The sequence below is a fragment of the Sinohyriopsis cumingii genome, chromosome 3 (genome assembly GCF_028554795.1).
Source record: "Sinohyriopsis cumingii isolate HCF-2022 chromosome 3, ASM2855479v2, whole genome shotgun sequence".
Classification (NCBI taxonomy): domain Eukaryota; kingdom Metazoa; phylum Mollusca; class Bivalvia; order Unionida; family Unionidae; genus Sinohyriopsis; species Sinohyriopsis cumingii.
In genome coordinates, this window is record NC_142963.1 from 83998098 (window position 1) to 84019713 (window position 21616).

Below are 21616 nucleotides of genomic sequence, written 5' to 3' on the forward strand. Positions count from 1 at the left end.
GCTTTAAAAAGAAAAACAGCCCCAAATTACCCAGATGCCAAACTACAAAATCTAATACAAATCATACACTGATTATCCTTTCTTTTAAAGCATTTTCTATAATCATTTCAAACTAGCGTCGCATTTATTGGCTGTGGTTTAAATACAACCTGGCAAGACTATAAATAAATGAATATAACAAATTACAGGTTTAAAATTAGCTTGGCAAACAGCTACAGTGTGCACCATTTTACTACTTTGTTTATTAGTTGCAGGATTATTGCATAATTTTCGCTTTCAGCATTAATGCCGATGTTGTCAGTTTTATGTAATTTTGTTACTCATATTTGATAATGCTTCACAAAAGTGATATACGGAGTTTCTTAAAATAGTGAAAAGAAAACAGCAAAAGGAAAGAGATAAAAAGTAAAATATGTCAGTTACAAAAGATCAAAGCAATGCTGAATGAAATGATGCATTTGATTAGAATTGTTTAGTAAACCCATCCTGGACTATTTCACCGTCTGCTTTAATAAAATCAAAGATAAGATGAACTAGCTAATAGGTCCGACACAGCTACAAAATGTATGCAACGATCCTCTATATGCCGAATGAGAGAATACAGGCACATTCTATTGTGAGAATATGTGACACAAAAAAGTTGTGTATTAGAATCAGCTTCATCTTTGTACAAAATAAAACAACTGAGAGACTTTAAAGATCAACAAAATTGTATGATGCGTAAGGTGAAAATGAAATTATTAAACCTGTCTGACGGGAACAGCCAGTTTCAGATTATTAAGACTGTCTGATGGTAAAGTGACCTTGAGAATCTGAAGCCTGACTGAAAGGGATGAGACATTAAGAGCCTTCAACCAGTCTGATGGGAAATATGACCTTGATATATTCCAGCCTGTCTGATTTGAAAGGTAACCTTGAAATTAATGAGCCCGTATGATAAGAAATGTGACCTTAAAAAACAAGCTGGTGTGATTCCTTGTTTTGTTGTTGTGTTTTTTTTTTTTGGGGGGGGGGTTGTGTGTGTGGATTGTGTCACTTTGGATAGAAACAAAGTCACTTTCAGTTCCGATTCATTATCGATATGCCTGTGCTCTATATGGAAAATGCTCGATAGAAAGTCATATTAAATTTCTTCAAAGGGAATATGGGAAATAAAACCAAAATATCGAACATATTTCTGAAACAAAATGAGGATGAACTTGGCACACATAGTAAAAGCAAGTGGACTTCCAGTCTACGAATGTACCAGCGCTCATTCAAGAATTTGTGTTATTGCAAGAGAATAAAGGGGCAAAATAAAGCAACTTTGATGAACAATTTAGTGTTATGCCGTTTCGCTCTCCTGGATTCAATATACACCTTGAGAGGCTGCATTTTCTCATGGTCAGATACTACCTTGTCAATGGTTTTTAGTTTTAACTTTCAAAAGGCAAAATATTCTTAAAACTGAACTGTATAAACGATAAAATGTACAGATTGTAACCTTAAAAAAAGTACTTTTTTACGAACCTAGATCTTAAACTATAGTTCTTTGGGTAGATTGTTTTATTTAGGTCAAACATGTATAGTTTTCATGAACACTCATCTATTCTCTTTGGAAGAAATTGAATTCTTCCAGAAAAACGTAAGAACGACGCAAAGCTACCAAATTAGTCAGAGGTTATTTCAGTTTCAAATAACACAAATTAAAGTTCCAGCTTGTATATATGCTGTTCATTTAACTTGAGTGACTGATTGTTCGTGTTCATAACCCAAGCCATAATTAGGCCTGCAAGCGTCATAAACCAAGCCAAACATTTGGTGGTATGTCTTTGATGTACACCAGTGTTTAAAATAGGCAAATTGTAACTTTCCAGGCATTTCTTTAATGTTTTAATAAACTTTAGCAATCAAGTTAGATTTAGATTTATTGCCATTTTGGTTATATATATATATATATATATATATATATATATATATATATATATATATATATATATATATATATATATATATATATATATATATATATATATATATATATATATATATATATATATAGTACTCTAATGGTATGAAATAAATCATGACTATAGATAGTAGTGAAACGCAGATAAAAGTGAAATATGCTATCGAAACTGTGATTCGTTACAATAGATCAATAATGCTGAAGACGTTGCTTAGGCTAGTTAATTCGTCAATTCGTTTGATTATTCTAGCCGGTCAATTGATTTATAGGATAGTCTTCCTCTGGACAATCAAAACGCCAAATTGAAAGAGCCGACATGACTAATATGCACGAAGAGGGCAAATATGACAAGATCGTCAGTTTCTTGAGATAGCTAACACTCAATCTTATCCATCAAATAGGCGCCAAGTTTAACACGTGCTGTTTCTTTTAATTCATTTAAAATGTTGCATCATTCAGAAAAGTCAACAGACTACAATTGCTTTTTTGAAGAATTTCAAAAGAAAAAGCATCGGTTTATAACTGTGTTTATCTTGTTGGTTTTACACGCATTCGTTAGGTTTCTTCTGCCCTTCTATTCAATACCGGTAAAGTACGAGTCAAAGAAAGCGCGACGTTCCAAATACTTGGTAAACCGGGAAACTCTTGTCCTAGATCGCCCATAAAGGAGACACGAATTTATGTTCGTAGGCTGATAAGTGATCAGAATTGTAGCAAATAATCTTTGCTGACTTTGTAAATAGCTCACAAAGCTAGCCTGTTAAGTGATAGAGATCACACTAGATCAGTGTTTTTCTAATGGCGCCATAAAATGGAGAAACGATCTGATAAGGTCTCACTGGATAGTTTCCTATTTTGAGACCTCCCTAATTTTTAAGGTTGAAGACATGGACCTAATTATCATAAGCCTCTCAGTTATAAATTCACACAGAAACTAAATCTATAATGTGGTTTAGATTTACTTTGAGTTAGGCTTGAAAATGGGTTGGCTTGTTTTGTGACTGCCTGTCACAGTTAGACTAGCATTGGAGATCAAATACGTAACTTGGGCTGCAAATGAACAGCCGACTTGACACTCTTATTATTATGTATGTTTGTTACAGAGGTAAATATCTAAAAATCGATGTGGCTGATATGTGACGAAACGTATGCTAATTTGCTATAGTACTAGTGAACATTATTCATGCATAAGACACATACTGATTCTTTTAGCTGCCTTGTCACAGGAAAATATTCAAAATAGCTCTTTGCTGTCAAAAATGAATGTAAAAAGAGGAGTAGGTGGCAGAGTTGGTTGAATATAAAAGCCGCCAGTTGTATAAGCAGTTAACCTGATTGCTGCAGTAAAAATCTCACAGGCATGTTTTCTACAAAAAATATTTGTTTTTATATGCATCTTCAGTGTAAAATTATTCTGATTTTCTGCAATAGGTCATTGTCGGATGACAATTCACCAGATAAACTGTCCAGTAAGACCTAAGGAAAGAGGCTGGTTGGTGCGTGTTCTTTAGGGAATAGTATTGTTATAGGGTTAAGAAGTAAGGTTAATGACCTTGTGATCCTGGCAAAGATTGTAACATGACACTGTCAGGAAATGTTATAAGAAGCAGAGAAAAAGCTCAGAAAAAGTGTCAGTGAGGACCATTAAATGTTATCAATTCACTGGGGATGGGTCCAGAGATAGCTTATCAATCCGAACCGGGCCCAAAAGAGTATGTTGCAGTGAGGATATGGATGTACAGGTTGCTGACTGGGAGTTTCGGAACTGCTGTTCCTGGATTTGAGCAGTTGACGTTACTCAGCTGCGTCTACCGGTCTTTTCTGCTCATAGGCTGCCGCACCGGCATCGACATGTCTATACCAAGAAGATCGATTATCTGCGACACTCTCCCAGCTGCGAGGATCAATGCCTAAGTTTTTCAGCGAGGCATTGAGCGTGTCCTTGTACCTCTTTTTGACCACCGTGAGATCTCTTGCCTTGTTGTAGCTCTCCATAGAAGACCTTCTTTGTTAGGCGTTCTACCGGCATGCGGACAACATAGACAGCCCATCTGAGTTGTGCCGTGCGCAGCATGGTGTGGATGCTTGTCATGCCGGCCTGAGTGAGCACCTTTGTGTTCGGTACCTTGTCCTGCCTTTGTTTTTCAGTAGATTTCTCAGAGGGCTCATATGGAAGTGGTTCAGTTTGTTCAATATGGCGGCTATACACAGTCCAGGTCTCGCAAGCATAGAAGAAGGTGGGGAGAACAACCGCTGAATAGACTTTGAGTTTGGTGGCAAGCATGATGCCTCTCCTATCCCAGACATTTGAGCGGAGACTTCCAAATGCTACGCTGACAATCCTGGTGTTGACCTCATCGTCTATGTGGACTGCTCGTGAGAGGTTGCTGCCGAGGTATGTAAACCTGTCCATAGTATTGAGCTTTTGGCCACTGACATTGATGGATGGTTCTAGGTAATCTTTAATCTTCTCCAGGAGCTGGTTGATGAAGAACCTCGGTCTTGCTGGTAGTGATGGAGAGTCTGAAGTTGGTGCACGCTGTGGAAAAAAGGTGCATGTTCTGTTGCATGCCTGCCTCCGTGCTTTAGTTGAAGGCATATTTATCTGGAAACAGGAGGTCGCGAACGTTCTCAACTTGGGCTTTGGTTTTGGCTTGAAGCCTCATCAAGTTAAACAACTTCACATCCAGACGGTATCGGAGACCTACTCCCACACCACTGTCCTTCAAAGCATCCATCAATATTGCTGAGAACATGAAGCTGAAGAGAGTGGGGGCTAAGACGCATCCTTGTATCACACCTTTCGTAACTGCAAAGGGTTCAGAATAGTTACCCTGATCCTGGACTCTGGCAAACATGCCATCATGAAAATGCCTCACCATTTCAACTAAGATTTCTGGACATCCACATTTTGCCATGATCTTCCAAAGATGTTCCCGGCTGACAGTGTCGAATGCCTTAGTCAGGTCCACGAAGGTGTGATATATATAACTGGGCATTTTGTTCCAGACAATTGTTTTGCAACTGCCAGTCAGCACCACACATGGCCTTGGTCACACGGACATCCTGACTGTCATTCCTACGGTCTAAGATGTAATCGATCAGATGCCAATGCTTAAACATTGGGTGCATCCAATTTATTACGGTTAGGCAGACGGAGGACGGTGTTTGTAATCAGGAGGAAATCGATGCATAAGGTGAGTATAAGGGAGTCCATGGTAAGATCTAGACCGGGTAGCGTGCTACAGAATATATTCTAGAACAGTGATCCGTGCTCCGTCACAAAACATAGATAAACCCCAACATGGCTAACCAAGGTCAGACCGTATCTAATGTATGGAAGATATTCAGCAAACCTACATATATTGCTCGACCATGAACAAAGTCTGTATCTGAATACAGGAAGAAGAGCTGAATTTTCTGTCAGTTTTATGATTTGTATAATATATTTTAAAAGGTGCTATTTGGAAATTCAGACCTAATATTGAATTGTGCAGAAATTTGCCATGCTAATAAATAATTCATATAAGTGTTCACGCTATTCAATTCATATATTATATATTTCATGATGATATATTAAAATACGTTAGTGTGAATGAAACTGGTATTAACTCAGGGAACTTAAAAATGACATGGCCACTGTGGCGATATCTTCTATAGAAGTACGTTGTTGCACATTAAACAAAATATCTATATATGCCCATGAATATAGGTTACTGTACTGGTATGGAAAAATATGAATGAGTGTTCTCGGAATAATACTGCACGACCTTGAGATTGCCAGTAAAAACGAATTCAATTTTTCCCATACAAATGCAGTAACCGTTTTATCCTATACTCATTTTCGTATTCTACCTAAGGTTTAGTCATCAAAATACCCTACAAGAAACAAACTGACTTTATGCTGTATTCCAAAATAAATACTCAGCCGTAGATTCTTCAATACACAATAAAAATATTAATGCGCACATAATACCGTACAGTAACCTTTCAACTTAATCGCGCTCGAGAACAGTTTCAAAAAGAAATGTCGTTTTGAGCAGGGAGGGATGAGTCTTGGCACATCTGCAAGTGTGTTTCTGTTTTGTCATTGAATGTTTGGAATCATAATGTGAGATAAATATGAACTCTTTCAACTGTAATTATCAAAAGGACGTTATGGAATATCACATTCATTTGATTTTGAGTGCAACAAGGATAATTTTATTGCAGATGGAAATGCAGACAAAATTACAGAACAAGTTGTAGTGGGTAATCCATTTTAGAACCCATGACTTAGCTCATGTAATTCGGATTGGCAGAACTAAGAAATTATATTTTGAGGAAATTTAGGATGTAAAACTAAGTATATTTTTTGCCATTCTTATTACCAGCTAAAAAAGACACGTGCATGCTTTGTCAATAGCATGCTATTTGTAGGGACTCCATCAATGTTATGGCCTGTATGGTGTCTATCGCTAACCTAAATCCGAATTATTGTATCAAAAATGGTCTAATACAAATCATACACTGATTATCCTTTCTTTTAAAGCATTTTTTATAATCATTTCAAACTAGCGTCGCATTTATTGGCTGTGGTTTAAATACAACCTGGCAAGACTAGAAATAAATGAACATAACAAATTACAGGTTTAAAATTAGCTTGTCAAACAGCTACAGTGTGCACCATTTTACTACTTTGTTTATTAGTTGCAGGATTATTGCATAATTTTCTCTTTCAGCATTAATGCCGATGTTGTCAGTTTTATGTAATTTTGTTACTCATATTTGATAATGCGTCACAAAAGTAATATACGGAGTTTCTTAAAATAGTGAAAAGAAAACAGCAAAAGGAAAGAGATAAAAAGTAAAATATGTCAGTTACAAAAGATCAAAGCAATGCTGAATGAAATGATGCATTTGATTAGGATTGTTTAGTGAACCCATCCTGGACTATTTCACCGTCTGCTTTAATAAAATCAAAGATTAGATGAACTAGCTAATAGGTCCGACACAACTGACAAAATGTATGCAACGATCCTCTATATGCCGAATGAGAGAATACAGGCACATTCTATTGTGGGAATATGTGACACACAAAAGTTGTGTATTAGAATCAGCTTCATCTTTGTACAAAATAAAACAACTGAGAGACTTTAAATATCAACACAATTGTATGATGCGTAAGGTGAAAATGAAATTATTAAACCTGTCTGACGGGAACAGCCAGTTTCAGATTATTAAGACTGTCTGATGGTAAAGTGACCTTGAGAATCTGAAGCCTGTCTGAAAGGGATGAGACATTAAGAGCCTTCAACCAGTCTGATGGGAAATATGACCTTGATATATTCCAGCCTGTCTGATTTGAAAGGTAACCTTGAAATTAATGAGCCCGTATGATAAAAAATGTGACCTTAAAAAACAAGCTGGTGTGATTCCTTGTTTTGTTGTTGTGTTTTTTTTTTTGGGGGGGGGGTGTGTGTGGATTGTGTCACTTTGGATAGATACAAATTCACTTTCAGTTCCGATTCATTATCGATATGCCTGTGCTCTATATGGAAAATGCTCGATAGAAAGTCATATTAAATTTCTTCAAATTGAATATGGGAAATAAAACCAAAATATCGAACATATTTCTGAAACAAAATGAGGATGAACATGGCACACATAGTAAAAGCAAGTGGACTTCCAGTCTACTAATGTACCAGCGCTCATTCAAGAATTTGTGTTATTGCAAGAGAATAAAGGGGCAAAATAAAGCAACTTTGATGAACAATTTAGTGTTATGCCGTTTCGCTCTCCTGGATTCAATATACACCTTGAGAGGCTGCATTTTCTCATGGTCAGATACTACCTTGTCAATGGTTTTTAGTTTTAACTTTCAAAAGGCAAAATATTCTTAAAACTGAACTGTATAAACGATAAAATGTACAGATTGTAACCTTAAAAAAAGTACTTTTTTACGAACCTAGATCTTAAACTATAGTTCTTTGGGTAGATTGTTTTATTTAGGTCAAACATGTATAGTTTTCATGAACACTCATCTATTCTCTTTGGAAGAAACTGAATTCTTCCAGAAAAACGTAAGAACGACGCAAAGCTACCAAATTAGTCGGAGGTTATTTCAGTTTCAAATAACACAAATTAAAGTTCCAGCTTGTATATATGCTGTTCATTTAACTTGAGTGACTGATTGTTCGTGTTCATAACCCAAGCCATAATTAGGCCTGCAAGCGTCATAAACCAAGCCAAACATTTGGTGGTATGTCTTTGATGTACACCAGTGTTTAAAATAGGCAAATTGTAACTTTCCAGGCATTTCTTTAGTGTTTTAATAAACTTTAGCAATCAAGTTAGATTTAGATTTATTGCCATTTTGGTTATATATATATATATATATATATATATATATATATATATATATATATATATATATATATATATATATATATATATATATATATAAGTAGTAAGGTGGGCCACCCTAGGGACAATGGGAATTACCATTAAAAACACCCCTGGGCCACTCTAGGGACAATGGAAATTTAACATGGAGAAAAACGCTGGGCCACTCTAGGGACAATGGGAATTTAACATAGAGTTTGGGCTTGTCTAGGGACAAGGGGAATTGAACATGGGGGGAATAGAGTTTGGGCTTGTCTAGGGACAAGGGGAATTGAACATGGGATTTTTTTTTTTTTTTTAAATTTTTAAAAAAAGGGGGTAGGCAATTGAAAGGCTATCTCTTTTCGAGAAATATGGCTGGCCCTGAAAAGGGCCTTTGGGTTTATGTTAATGTATTCATTAACATAAAGGGCACCGCATTGGTCTTCTTCTTGTTCTTAGGCTACGTCTCACTGTTGGTCCGTAAATCAGCACTCTTTTCAGGCATCCTTGTCTTTCAACGTAGATCCTACGTATCCACAGACTGGTGTTTGTCCTGTGGACAACGGTCCACTTGGATCGGACATACATGAGCATGTCCGTCCTAAACATCATGGAAGACACAAGGGTGGATGACTCAACTGTGGTCCACATCTTGAATTGACGAGAACAGGTGAATCAATGCAGTGAACTGCGCTTATTTATAGGTAGAGGTAGGATTGAAACTGATTGAGTTCATTCACCAATCCGAACACGCGTTACAAAATTCAGTCAGCTCGCATCCAATCCGAAGAGAACAGTTTGTGACGTCACGTGGTCTATATAGATTCGTTAGCGCTTGTGTGCAGTTAATCTATGCGACAGTGATTCAACATGACGGAAACTCAGAAAACGATCCATTGGGGTGCACCAGCAGGGGAGACTGCCCAAGGGAACCCGGACTTACTTTCAGAAGAGGTGAATTGGGATTTTGTGGATTTTCTCTCCTCGCAAGAATTTGTTCCGGAACCTTTGTTACCTTCTTCATTACCGCAAGTGGAGAATTTTAGACAGAGATAGAAAGAAGAATTGGAGAAATTTATACAACGACAAAAGGAAGCGGAACAAGCTTTTCTCCTACAGCAACAGCAGCAAGAAGAAGAGGTAAGAAAAAAACAACAGCAACAACAGCAAGAAGAAGTAGCAGCAAAGAAACAAGAGGGTGAAAATCGAACGGTCACGGTACTGTTGGACATTTTAGCGGAGTTAAGAAGTCTGAAACAAATGTATCAGACTTCTTTATTACGACCGAAGAGAATACGACCTTCCCGAGCTAAACACGTCAACCCTGTGACTAAGCCTACCGTACCACCCTTAGTGATTTCAACCCAATCATCATCAACATTACGCAGTCCAGAAGTAGGCCTTGGCCGTGGCAAAGGCTTAAGGCAGTTAAAGTTGATTGGTTAAACTCACCCCTTCACCATGAAGAAAAAGGCCCTTTTCAGGGCCACCCACATTTCTCGAAAAGAAATACAATTTCAATTTGCCAATAACTCAAAAATAAACCCCACCCATTTTACCCTTATATTACGTGTCTGTGTATGAGTGCGTGAGTGTAGCTTCTTATTTTAAAATCACAACTCAAAGACACTTACCTTTTATCATTCATTTATTCTTTTCTCCATTTTTTTACAATCCAATTCACAACACAACACTTTAATAAAAAGTTCATTGACTTCTTCTTTCTCCTTGTTTACTCTCTCTGTTTTTTAAATTTCTTCACCGTCTTTTCCTCATTTTCTTCCCTTCTTCTTTTCTTCTTCTCCTGTTTCTTTGCCTCTTGTAAATAGAATTGTCTTTTTTCTTCCTCTTCTTCCTCAGAAGAATCCCTCTCTTCCTCTGAAGAATCCCTCTCTTCTTCTGAAGAATTCCTCTTTTCTTCTGACTCCTCTTGTTTCTTTTTTTGGGCAATCTGGAGACCAATGTCCTTTTTCTTTATACTAATAACAGGTATCTTGACTTTTGTCTTTTTTAGTCCCTGTTTTTGTTCTCTTTTGACGGTCTGGACACTCTGAAGACCAATGCCCTTTCTTCTGACAGATATAGCAAGTATCTTGACTTTTATCTCTAAAGGAAGGAGAGTAGTCCGTAGGCTGGTCTGAAGAGAATTTTCTAATGACCCCTCGCAAAGCTCTGACGAAACGTTCGATTTGGTTAGTCTCTTCCATCGTTGTGCTCGGCTTGAGAGTGAAATGAATAGTGAAAGAACAAGACACACACTCTTTTATATACGCTGGTCTGCCATGACTATAAATTAGTCTATGTTTAAACTTGAGTCATTTGACGTTTTCACTCAAGATGAAACGATCCTATTCATTCGAGAAGAAAGAAGAAGAAGAAGAAGAAAGTAAGAGGCAGAAACGTGATCTATCGCCTCGTACCAGGGCTGAAATCTTGGCACAAATTCATGCCAGTGATTTTGAAGAGGACATGAGTGAACCAGAATTTGAAACCTCTAAACCAAGTTCACCACCCTTAGTCAACCCTGAAAAATACTATTCCATTCGAGAGACGGAAAAGCGCTCCTCTAGAAAATTTAGAACCACGGCTTAGACCTACACGGTGAAGTTTAAAGATTTCAAGGCCGACGTACCATTGGAGAAAGCAGAAGGGTTTATCACCGAGATGTGGGATTCTTTGCTCACCGCACTCAAGCGACAATGTCAACCCAAAGAAGACGATCGCTTGACACTATCCGTAAATCACGACGGTTTGAAATCCCCTGTTTGGATCGAGTTTAGCAGACCATCAGAACTAACCCCTTCCAAAGTCATGGACAAGATTCAACACCTACAACAATCTAATGACCAGTTTGACATCACCGATGGTAAAGCCACACTGAAAATGGCCCACGTCTCTCCTCCTCAAGGGACTGGACGCAAAAAGATGTTATTGGTGGACGACCTTTGCAACACCAAAACAAGTCTCGTCCGAATTAACAACTCTCAAGACCAGATGTGTTTAGCCCGTGCCATCGTGGTGGGACGAACCTATGCCAACAAGAACGACACGGTAGAATGGAAAAGAACCTGGGAGAACATTCGAAAATCGAACCGAACCAAACAACGAAACAAAGCAGAGCTCCTGTTGCAACAAGCTGGCCTGTCCAAAGACACACCCTGTGGCATTCCTGAGATGCAAAAATTGCATGATGCCCTAGCTCCACGATACACCTTGAAAGTGCACCCTCAAGAAGTGCGCGGGCCTTTGTTGTTTCGAGGGCAAGACTTTAAGGACGGAAAATACATTCATGTCTATTATCACGATGAACATTTCGATACCATTACCGCCATCACCGGATTCCTGGGATACGGTTATTACTGTGAGAAATGTGACCATGGTTATAATAATCGAGAGCAACACAAGCATTGTGGATCGAAATGCTCAGGATGTTTGGCCTCTTCACCCTGTCTGAGCGAAGAACCAGTGCCTTGTTCAACTTGTCTGCGCACGTTTGTTAGCCCTACCTGTTACCAACAACATCTGAAAACGCAAAGTTCACAGAAGAAATGTGCTTGTCAACTCCTGAGACTGTGCCCCACGTGTGAACAAGTCATACGTACCAATAATACCAAGGCACACGTATGTTCAGGAAAAAAGAAATGTCACATTTGTCACCACATCGTGGACTTGGAACACTAATGCTACGTGCAAAAATACCAGCCCCCACCAGAGAAAGAGGACGGTCACAAGAAGAAAGGCAATTTCATCTTTTTCGATTTCGAATGCATGCAAGAGACCGGCATTCACATTCCTAATTTCTGCGTGGCTCATCGAGCGTGCGAGAAGTGCATTCAAGAACCTATCTTCAGTCATTGCCCTCACTGCAGCAAGATTCCTGGAGGGCGTGAAAAAATCTTTCGGGGACCGAACACGTTAGCCGATTTTGCCCAATGGGTCTTAGACCCCATCGACAAGACGTGGAGCCAAGAGGACATCGAACTTTACGGAGATTGTCATCGTCATGCCACGGTGATGGCTCACAATTTCTCCGGATACGATGGACAGTTTCTTTTGAGGTACTATACGGAACAAGGCACCGAGCGTCCTAAAGTGACTTTGAACGGAGCCAAAATTATTTTCATGCAAGTGGGACAAGTACAGTTTAAAGATTCGATGAGTTACTTGGCCATGCCTTTGAGTCGAATGCCTAAAACGTTTGGAATGACAGAAATGGCTAAAGGGTACTTTCCACACTTTTTCAATACGGAAGCCAATCAACACGCCGTTCTACCCCATTTGCCTGAGGCTCACTATTACGACCCCGACAACATGCGTACCGAACAACGAGAAGCTTTCTACGCTTGGTACCAGATTCACGCCTCGGACCCTTTCGACTTTCAGGAAGAAATGCTAAAGTATTGTCGTTCCGACATGGACATTTTACGACGTTGCTGTGGAAAATTTCGAGAACTGTTCATGGAACACGGAGGGGTCGATCCTTTGAAAGAAGCTTGCACCATTGCCAAAGCGTGTTCCTTAGTGTATCGACAACGATTGATGCCAGAAAACACCGTGGCTGTCATCAGCCCTCAAACGACCCACTTTGTCAAACGTCAATACTCGGTCAAAGCCCTACGTTGGTTACATTACTTGTGCGACAAGGAAGACAAGTGGATTCAGCATGCCCGCAACGGAGGGGGTGAAAAGACCATCGGAACGTATTCGGTCGATGGCTGGGACTTAGAAAACCCCAAGATCGTGTACGAGTTTAACGGTTGCTTATTTCACGGATGTCCCGTCTGTTACCCTGACCGTGACACTAAAAATCAGTTTTTACAACGGACCATGGAAGACCTGTACCAGGACACTTGTCAGCGACGCTTGAAGTTAGAACAGCAAGGATACCAAGTGGTGGAAATGTGGGAACACGAATACGATCACCGAATGAAAACCGATCCCGAGTTTAAACGCCTCGTGGAAAGTTACCAGTTCATGGACCCGTTGAACCCGAGGGATAGTTTGTACGGAGGAAGGACCAATGCCACCTGTTTGCTGTACCAAGCCGACGAAGAGAAAGGAGAAGAAATCAAATACTTGGACGTGTGTTCGCTGTATCCCTACGTGTGCAAATATTGTCGCTTTCCTGTAGGGCATCCGCAATTGCTGACGGAACACATCGACCTGAAAAACATTCGACAATACGAAGGCTTAATCAAGTGCAAAGTTTTGCCTCCCACGAACCTATACCATCCCGTCTTACCTCACCATTGTCAAGGCAAACTGATGTTTCCCTTGTGCCGTACTTGTGCCGAAACGTGCAACCAAGATCAGCCTTGTCAGCACACCCAGGAAGAACGGGCCTTGACGGGAACCTGGGTCAGCGTAGAATTGTTCAAAGCTCTGGACATGGGATACCAACTGTCAGAAGTGTACGAAATTTGCCACTTTCCTAAGACACAACAATACCACAAGGGTGATCCCAGTCAGAAAGGCATTTTCGCCGACTACGTGGATGCCTTTTTGAAACTGAAACAAGAAGCCAGCGGCTATCCTTCCTGGTGTCACACTCCCGAAGACCAAATACAATTCAAAGAGAAATACTACGAACAAGAAGGCATCTCTTTAGACCACATCGAGAAAAACGAAGGCAGGCGATCGTTTGCCAAAGTGATGTTAAATTGCTTGTGGGGTAAAATGGCACAACGCCCGTGTTTACCCAAGACGGAATATTTGACAGAACCTTCTAGCTACTTCCAGATGATTCACGACAAAACCAAATACATGAAACACGTGGACGTCGTTCGAGAGGATTTGATCTTGGTCAATTACGAAGAAGATCTGGACTTTGTACAAGACGACCCTTTTGGAAATGTCATCATTGCGGCTTACGTGACAGCCCATGCTCGCTTAAAATTGTACGAAGCTTTAGAACTGTTAGAAGAACGCGTCCTGTACTTTGACACGGACAGTTGCATTTACATCCATCACCCGATTCAACATCACCCTGACATCGAAGGAGACCGTTTAGGAGCCTGGACAGACGAGCATCCCGACGACAAGATTCTAAGTTTCGTCAGTGGCGGTCCCAAAAATTACGGCTACGAATACCGTGACAAACAAGAAGTGCACACGACGTGCAAAGTGAAAGGACTGACTCTGAATCATCGTACCAGTCGAGTGGTCAACTTTGGGGTATTGAAAGAAGCCTTACAATCGGGAGAGGATGGACACTTTAAAGTGACCACTCACCAACCGAACAAGATTGTACGTTTACCCACTCACCACATCGTCAGTCGGCCCTTGGAAAAAGTCTATCAAATCGTGTACCAGAAGCGAGTGCGACTTCCCAATCATTTCACCTTACCATATGGACACGTTGGTATAAAACATTGGTTGTAAGAGGATAGTCACACGCTAGAAGGATGACTTCGCCACAGCAAGAATCGAGTGAGAAACCCAATGAGAACTCCAAGTTCAAACCCTACCATTTTCCAGTCTTCTTACCTGACTATTGTGATTGAGCCCGTCGATTGGACACGTTTCAGAAATGGCCTACGGATAGGGAAGGATTACCTTCTTCGCATGTTTTAGCTAGAACAGGATTTGTCTACTTGGGACCTGAATCAGGATTGGGATACGAGGTACAGTGTTTCGCTTGCGGACTGAAGTTACGAATGGATCTATGTATCTATAAAGATTCAGCTATTCTGGAACATACTCGATGGTCTCCGCACTGCACTTACCTTTCTATGGCTTTTCCGCCCATCACACTACGGTACAATGTTGACGGTACCTTAGAGACGGTACCTTCCAGAACAAGACATAAAAAACGTAAAAAAGGAAAGATGTACAAGCTGGAGACTGCATTGCGACTAGTATAAAAAGGGGGCTATGGTCAAGATCGATAGTTCATTGTGACTACCAAGACCGAGCGAACAAGATGAATACTTTCAGAGAAACACAGAACAAGTTGTTTAGAAAGGCACAATTCAAGTGTGAGGCTTCGGAAGTGGAATGCGATTGTGAGCCTTGCGATGGGTACGATGCTGTACGTTGTGACCTGAGCGATGCCGTAAAGCATCATGGGAACTTTAGTGTCACTGCCCCTATCATGGAAAGGGATGCTGTGCGTGTCAAACCTGAGGGATGCGAAAGTGATGCCGCTCGTCCTCTTGGACATTTTACTGGGTTTAAAGGGGAATGTTCACCTTCACGTCTACCCTCCTACGGATGTCATCCAGCCCTGAGCAAACTCCTGTTCATGTCACCCAACCCTCATCGAAACGAACCTGTGAAAGACGAATATTCGTTTCCTGTGCGTTTGTCGGAATACTGCGACTTTGAAAATCGTCTTCAATCGTTCAAAGGAAAATGGCCTAAGTATCTGGGAGGACCGACCCCCGAAGAATTAGCCAGAGCCGGATTTTTCTACTTGGGCGAAGGAGATAAAGTCAAGTGCTTCAGTTGCGGTGTTTCACTTCACCACTGGGAACCGCAAGATTCGGCCTACGTAGAACATGCTCGATGGTCACCGAATTGTCATTACTTACCCTTAGTAGGACCAAGACATTGAAGTAACTTACCATGTCGTTGACGAAGAAGAAACCAGATTGGTTAGGAGTCAAATGTTGGACATCACCGAGACCAGTGTTTAAACTTCATTTCAAAAACGATATTGAATCATTACCTAAAGAACTGCAAGAGAAGATTTACAAAGAAGTTTGGCAGGGGTTTGCCAGAGTGAAATCTCAATGGGTCACTGTAGAACTTTTGTGTCGAGAAATTCATAAGAGGAAAGTGAAAAAAGTCAACCAGTGTGTTAGATTTCTTTGGGTCAAGGGTGCATTCATCCTATTATATCGCTTTAGACCGTTTACATCAAAAGAGTTCAGTGACATTCTTGGACGTTACCCTGAATGGCAGTGGTCAGAAATTACTCACTATGTGGATTACTTTTGCTCTCTATGAGAAGATTGTGAATTGTACGGACTGACTTATTCATGAATACTTTACAAGAGAACATTCGTGCTTTGCCTGTGGAATTGAGAGAAAGGATTTACCGAGAGCTGGTCAAAATACAAGTGAAACGTAAAGAACAATTGCATCCGTTACGTCACCAGATCTTTAAGCACTGGTACCTGAATGGTATAAGAGAACTGATTCGTCAGAAATTGTTTCAGTGGTCAGACCTTGTTCAATACTTCCAGGCCCCCGATGATCCACGTATTGATCATTTTGGTTACTTCGAGATTCACCTAGTACAACACATTGAGGAAGACAAGGTAAAGGATTACAGACATATTTTACGTGGAATCTACTTAGCGGAAGAGGAAACTTCTAAACGAAGTCTGACGTTTCGGTTACAGTATGCAACATTTAGATTCCCTACTGGAGAACGAAGATATCTGGCTAGAAAGTACGTGTATTGTTTCCGAAACAAAGAGACTATAAAAACAGGCTGCCATGCCACGACTTTTATCGCATGTAATCCAACAGATTCCGTGGAAGGAACTCAATGACCATATTCAAACCGTGGATCATTACCATCGATTATTACAAGAACTGTATCCATTCAGTTTGGGTCGACAAGTGGTGTGTGTCTTAGTGACTTGTTTTCTGGGATTTCGTTTACCAGCCGATTCTTTGTGGACTCTTTACGATCATTACTTACCACCTCAATGGTCTTAAATGGTCACGAAAAACTCCTTTTGCTCAAAGCCTTGCGTTTTCATCTGGATACTTCTCGACTTCAACAGGAAAAAAAGATTCGTCAACTTTTAGCACCCAAGACGTGTATGACGATGTGTGTGTAGCTTGTGACTTACATCCCCATTGGACAGATGTCCGTGCCTGGAAAGAATGGGATTTTGAGGCTTGGACCCAAGAAGTGGCCCAGTATGCACGAGAGTTGTTCAAGGAAAAAAGTTACTTTTCAACCCGTGTTAGTGACGGTGCCAGAAGAACCCGTCACCCAGGACGGGACTGTCGTGGACAGGCCTGAAAGACCCTTTCGGGAGGACACTTGTGTGACCTTACCCCCTACTATAGAACTGGTTAGAACATTACCCAAAACATGTTGTTGTACAGACACTTGTTTTTATTCCACGTTAATGGTTATCATGTGCCTTTTATCCTTGTACTTAAGCCTTTGGCTTTTATGTATTTTTGTCTTTCGTATTCATGTTTGAAAAAAACATTCAATAAACGTGTTCTGAAAAAGTATATAAACTCTTGTCTTGTTTGTTTTCGTGTCACAAGTGACATTTCTCACACTATGGCTACCTCTGCTGTCTCTGCTCCCTCTTCCTCTACTGTCAAAGTCATCGACGAACACTTAGATCGTGCCAGTTGGGAGGCTTTGTATCTTCGCCATCCCTTTAACATGCTCATTGCTGGACCTAGCGGTTCAGGCAAAACCGAATTCGTCAAACGTTTGATCGAACAAATACATCATTTGATCGATCGGCCACCTCAGCGGATCGTGTGGTGTTACAAAGAGTGGCAATCGGCGTACAGCCTCTTGCGAGAAAGTCAAGGCGATTCCATCGTGTTTGTGGAAGGCATTCCTAAAGAAGACGACGGCATCGTCTCTGACTCCCGTCAAATCCATTTGGTCATTTTCGACGACATGTTAGGAGAAGACGAAGAAGAAATTAAACTGTGGTTCACGCGCAAAGGGCATCACCGTAATGCCAGTGTCGTTTACATCACCCAAAATTTGTTTCAACAAAGTAAAGCCCATCGCACCATCAGTCTCAATGCGCATTACGTGGTCTTGTTTAAAAGCCCTCGAGATAAATCGCAAGTGCAAGTCTTAGCCAAACAGTTAGGAACGCCTTGGCTGACTCAGGCGTACGACGATGCCACTCAAGCTCCACACGCCTATTTACTCGTCGATTTGAAACCTACGACTCCCGAGGATTTGCGATTTCGTACCCACTTGTTTCACCACTGGTGCCAAGACGGAGGGCCTGTCCTGTACACGTCTCCGTCCTCGACTTCATTTCACTCCCCATAAAAAAAATCTATAAAAACCTCAGACCCTTTTTCGTCTGTCTCACACAGTGTGAACATGACGTCCCTTCAGTCGCATCTTCCCGTCAAATTGATTCGTGCCTTGTATGGCATCAGTCGAGAAAAAAATCCACAAACACGAGCCCGTGTCTTAGAAGCTAGTCTCAAAGAAGTCTTACGATGGTTCACGGTGACGGCACGTCAAATACTCCAAGGAATCATTCAGATTCCTCATCAAACCAAACGCTTTTTCGATCGAAACAAAGTCGCTTTGGTCCAACTGGCCGATCCCCGCATCGACACTCAAACCAAAAAACAAATCATTTTGAAACCTGGAGGGAGCGGTACTCTAGGAGGGGTCATCATTCGCTCTCTCTTAAGATGGGATCCTAATGCCCCCAAAGTTATCCCCAAGACAAAAGTCCAACGAAGCCCCAAGAATAAAAAGAAAAAGACCAGGTCCCCAAAGAGAAGAACAAGAACTTCTACAGTGGCAGGACCCTCCTCTGACCAGACACCACCACCCCGGAAAAAGAAAAGAAGCCCCCAGAAAAAGAAACAGAAAAAAAGTCCCCAGAAAAAGAAAAGTCCACAGAAGAAAACTAGACGCAAGAGAGGCACTTCGGCCAGGATACAACCTTACACTCGCAAACCACGACCTGCCACGGCGGTGACCGTATCTCCGGCATCCTCACGTTCATCCACTTCTCCGTTGATGACACCCAGAACTGAAGAGTACTTGGAGACGTTGACCTTCCAAGAACTTCTCCGTTGATAACCCCCAAAAGAACTTCCCCAGTGGCAGGACCCTCCAATTTAGCGGCAGTGGCTGCTGCTCACAAAGTACCTTCTCCCAACATCAAAGTCCATGAAAGATCGGGCATGTTACAAAGTTTACTGGATTTGTCCAAGGAAGAACTGGCTCGATTTAGTCCGTTACGTACCCCTGCACGACGTGTCATGCCTGTCCTCAAACTGATACGACGTAAAGACAATCAGTGGCGACGCGTTCCAGTATAAAAAAAGGCATGTGACCAAGTAGGGTATCAGTGTTTTTTTGGTGCTCCTGAAGACTCAAAGATGTCACCCTCCAGAAAACCCCAAGGAAAGAAAAGGAAAGGACTGCCACCACGTTTAGCCAAACATGGGGACATGTTATCTGTCCTGCCCAAAGCTTCTCCACCCCTACGAAAAAAACTCATTCAAACGGCCTCCAAAGAGGTCATCGATACCGTGTGCGAATGTTGTTTGAACGTTTTGAAAGGCACGATCCCTTTGTCCAAACACCAGAAACAATGCTTAGGCAAACATCGTCACGTTCTTCGCCAAATGGTTCAAAAGAAAATTCCCATTCGTCAAATAAAGATGTTAGTGCAACGTGGAGGCATTTTACCTCTCTTGTTAGGCCCCATACTGAAAGGAGTCTTGGGAACCATGTTGGGAGGACTGGTGGGAGCAAGATAAAAAGGCCCTCGGAAGTCCCAAGATCTCAGAATCGACCCCTGACAACCCCATGGAAGGACGAAAACTAGCTTTAGTGCCTTACAAACGATGGATGGAATACCATCGGTGGCAAGAACAACGCACCCCGCATTTACCTCCCAATCCCAATTTGAGCGAGATGTCCCAGTTACAACACGAATTGCAGTCCTTGATGGATCGCCAAGATTTGTCCGAAACAGAAAAATCGCAAAAGTACGGTCAACTCTTGCAACGACTGCAACTCTTTCACCAGAAAGCTTTAGACGAAACAGCTCTACCCACTCTGAAAGATTTTAAGACCTTGATGAAAAGTCCAGCACCATCACCAGTACCAGTACCAGTACCACCACTACCAGTGACCAAGACAGAGAAAGGAAAAGAAGAAGAAGAAGGGTTTCAAACTCCTCCAGAAAAAGTACGCAAGTTAACAACACCACCTACCTCCAGAATTGGATGGATTAAAAAGATGATGGCCACCCCTTCTTCCTCACAAGAGAAAAAGAAAGTGAAGACAGAAGTGAAGACAGAAGTGAAACAAGAACCGATATCCCCCGCTCAGACATCCTCCTCTTCAACACCTATTGCCGGTCGCACACGCAAAGCATTGCAATCCAAGAAAATACCCCAAGAGAAAAAGAGTAGCATCCTCCAAGAGTGGGTGCCTTATTAACACACCAACCAACATAAAAAAATGGAAAAAGTCTTAGCCAGCATTTACTACGATCCCTCGCATCCTGCAGGTTACGCAGGAGTTCAAAAATTGTATCGTGCTGCCAAAACGCGACTGAAAAGTCTCCGTTTACCTCAAGTGCAACGATGGTTACAAGAACAAGCTACCTACACTTTACACAAACCCATTCGACGCAAGTTTGCTAGAAGTCGCACCCGAGTGGAAGGCATCGATCATCAATGGCAAGCCGATTTAGCTGATGTCTCTCATTTGGCCAGCTACAATCGTGGCTACAAATATTTGTTTTGTGTCATCGACGTCTTTTCCAAATTTGCCTGGGTCGTGCCCTTGACTTCCAAATCGAGCAGCGAGTTAGTGCGAGCCCTGCAACGGGTGTTGAAACAAAGCGGTCGTCACCTTCTTCGATGGCAAACGGACAAAGGCACCGAATTTCTAAACCAAGCTTTCCAAAAAGAATTAAAGAAACGTGACATTCATTTTTTCACCACCGAGAATCCCGAAACCAAAGCCAGCATCGTGGAACGTTTTCAACGCACTTTGAAAGAACGCATGTGGAAATATTTTACGCACCACCACACTCTGAAGTACATCGACATCTTACCGCACCTGGTGCAAGCGTACAACCAATCTTACTATCGAAGCATCGGACGTGCCCCGCAAGACGTGACTCCCGACAACGAAGTGCTGGTGTTTGAGCGTCTGTTTGGTACGTCCCCGACGAGGGCTGTCCCCAAGAAAAGTGGAATGTTGGCCGTAGGAGATTGGGTGCGCATTGGCAAAACCAAACGCACTTTCGACAAAGGTTACTTACCCAACTGGACGACCGAATTGTTTCGTGTCACTGGACGAGTGCATGGCCGTCATCATGCCGTCTATAAATTGGAAGACATGAACGGAGAAGTGCTCAAAGGAACGTTTTATTTGCCCGAGTTACAACGTGTCACCAAAAAAGAAGACGACGTGTACGACATCGAAAGCATTCTCGAACGCAGAACCCGTAAAGTGGGCAAACGACGTGTCAAAGAAGTCAAAGTACGTTGGAAAGGATATCCACCCAGTTTTGATTCTTGGATCGACGCTTCGCAAGTCATCGACTATAAAAAGAAGTGACCATCATGCCCTTTCACACAGCA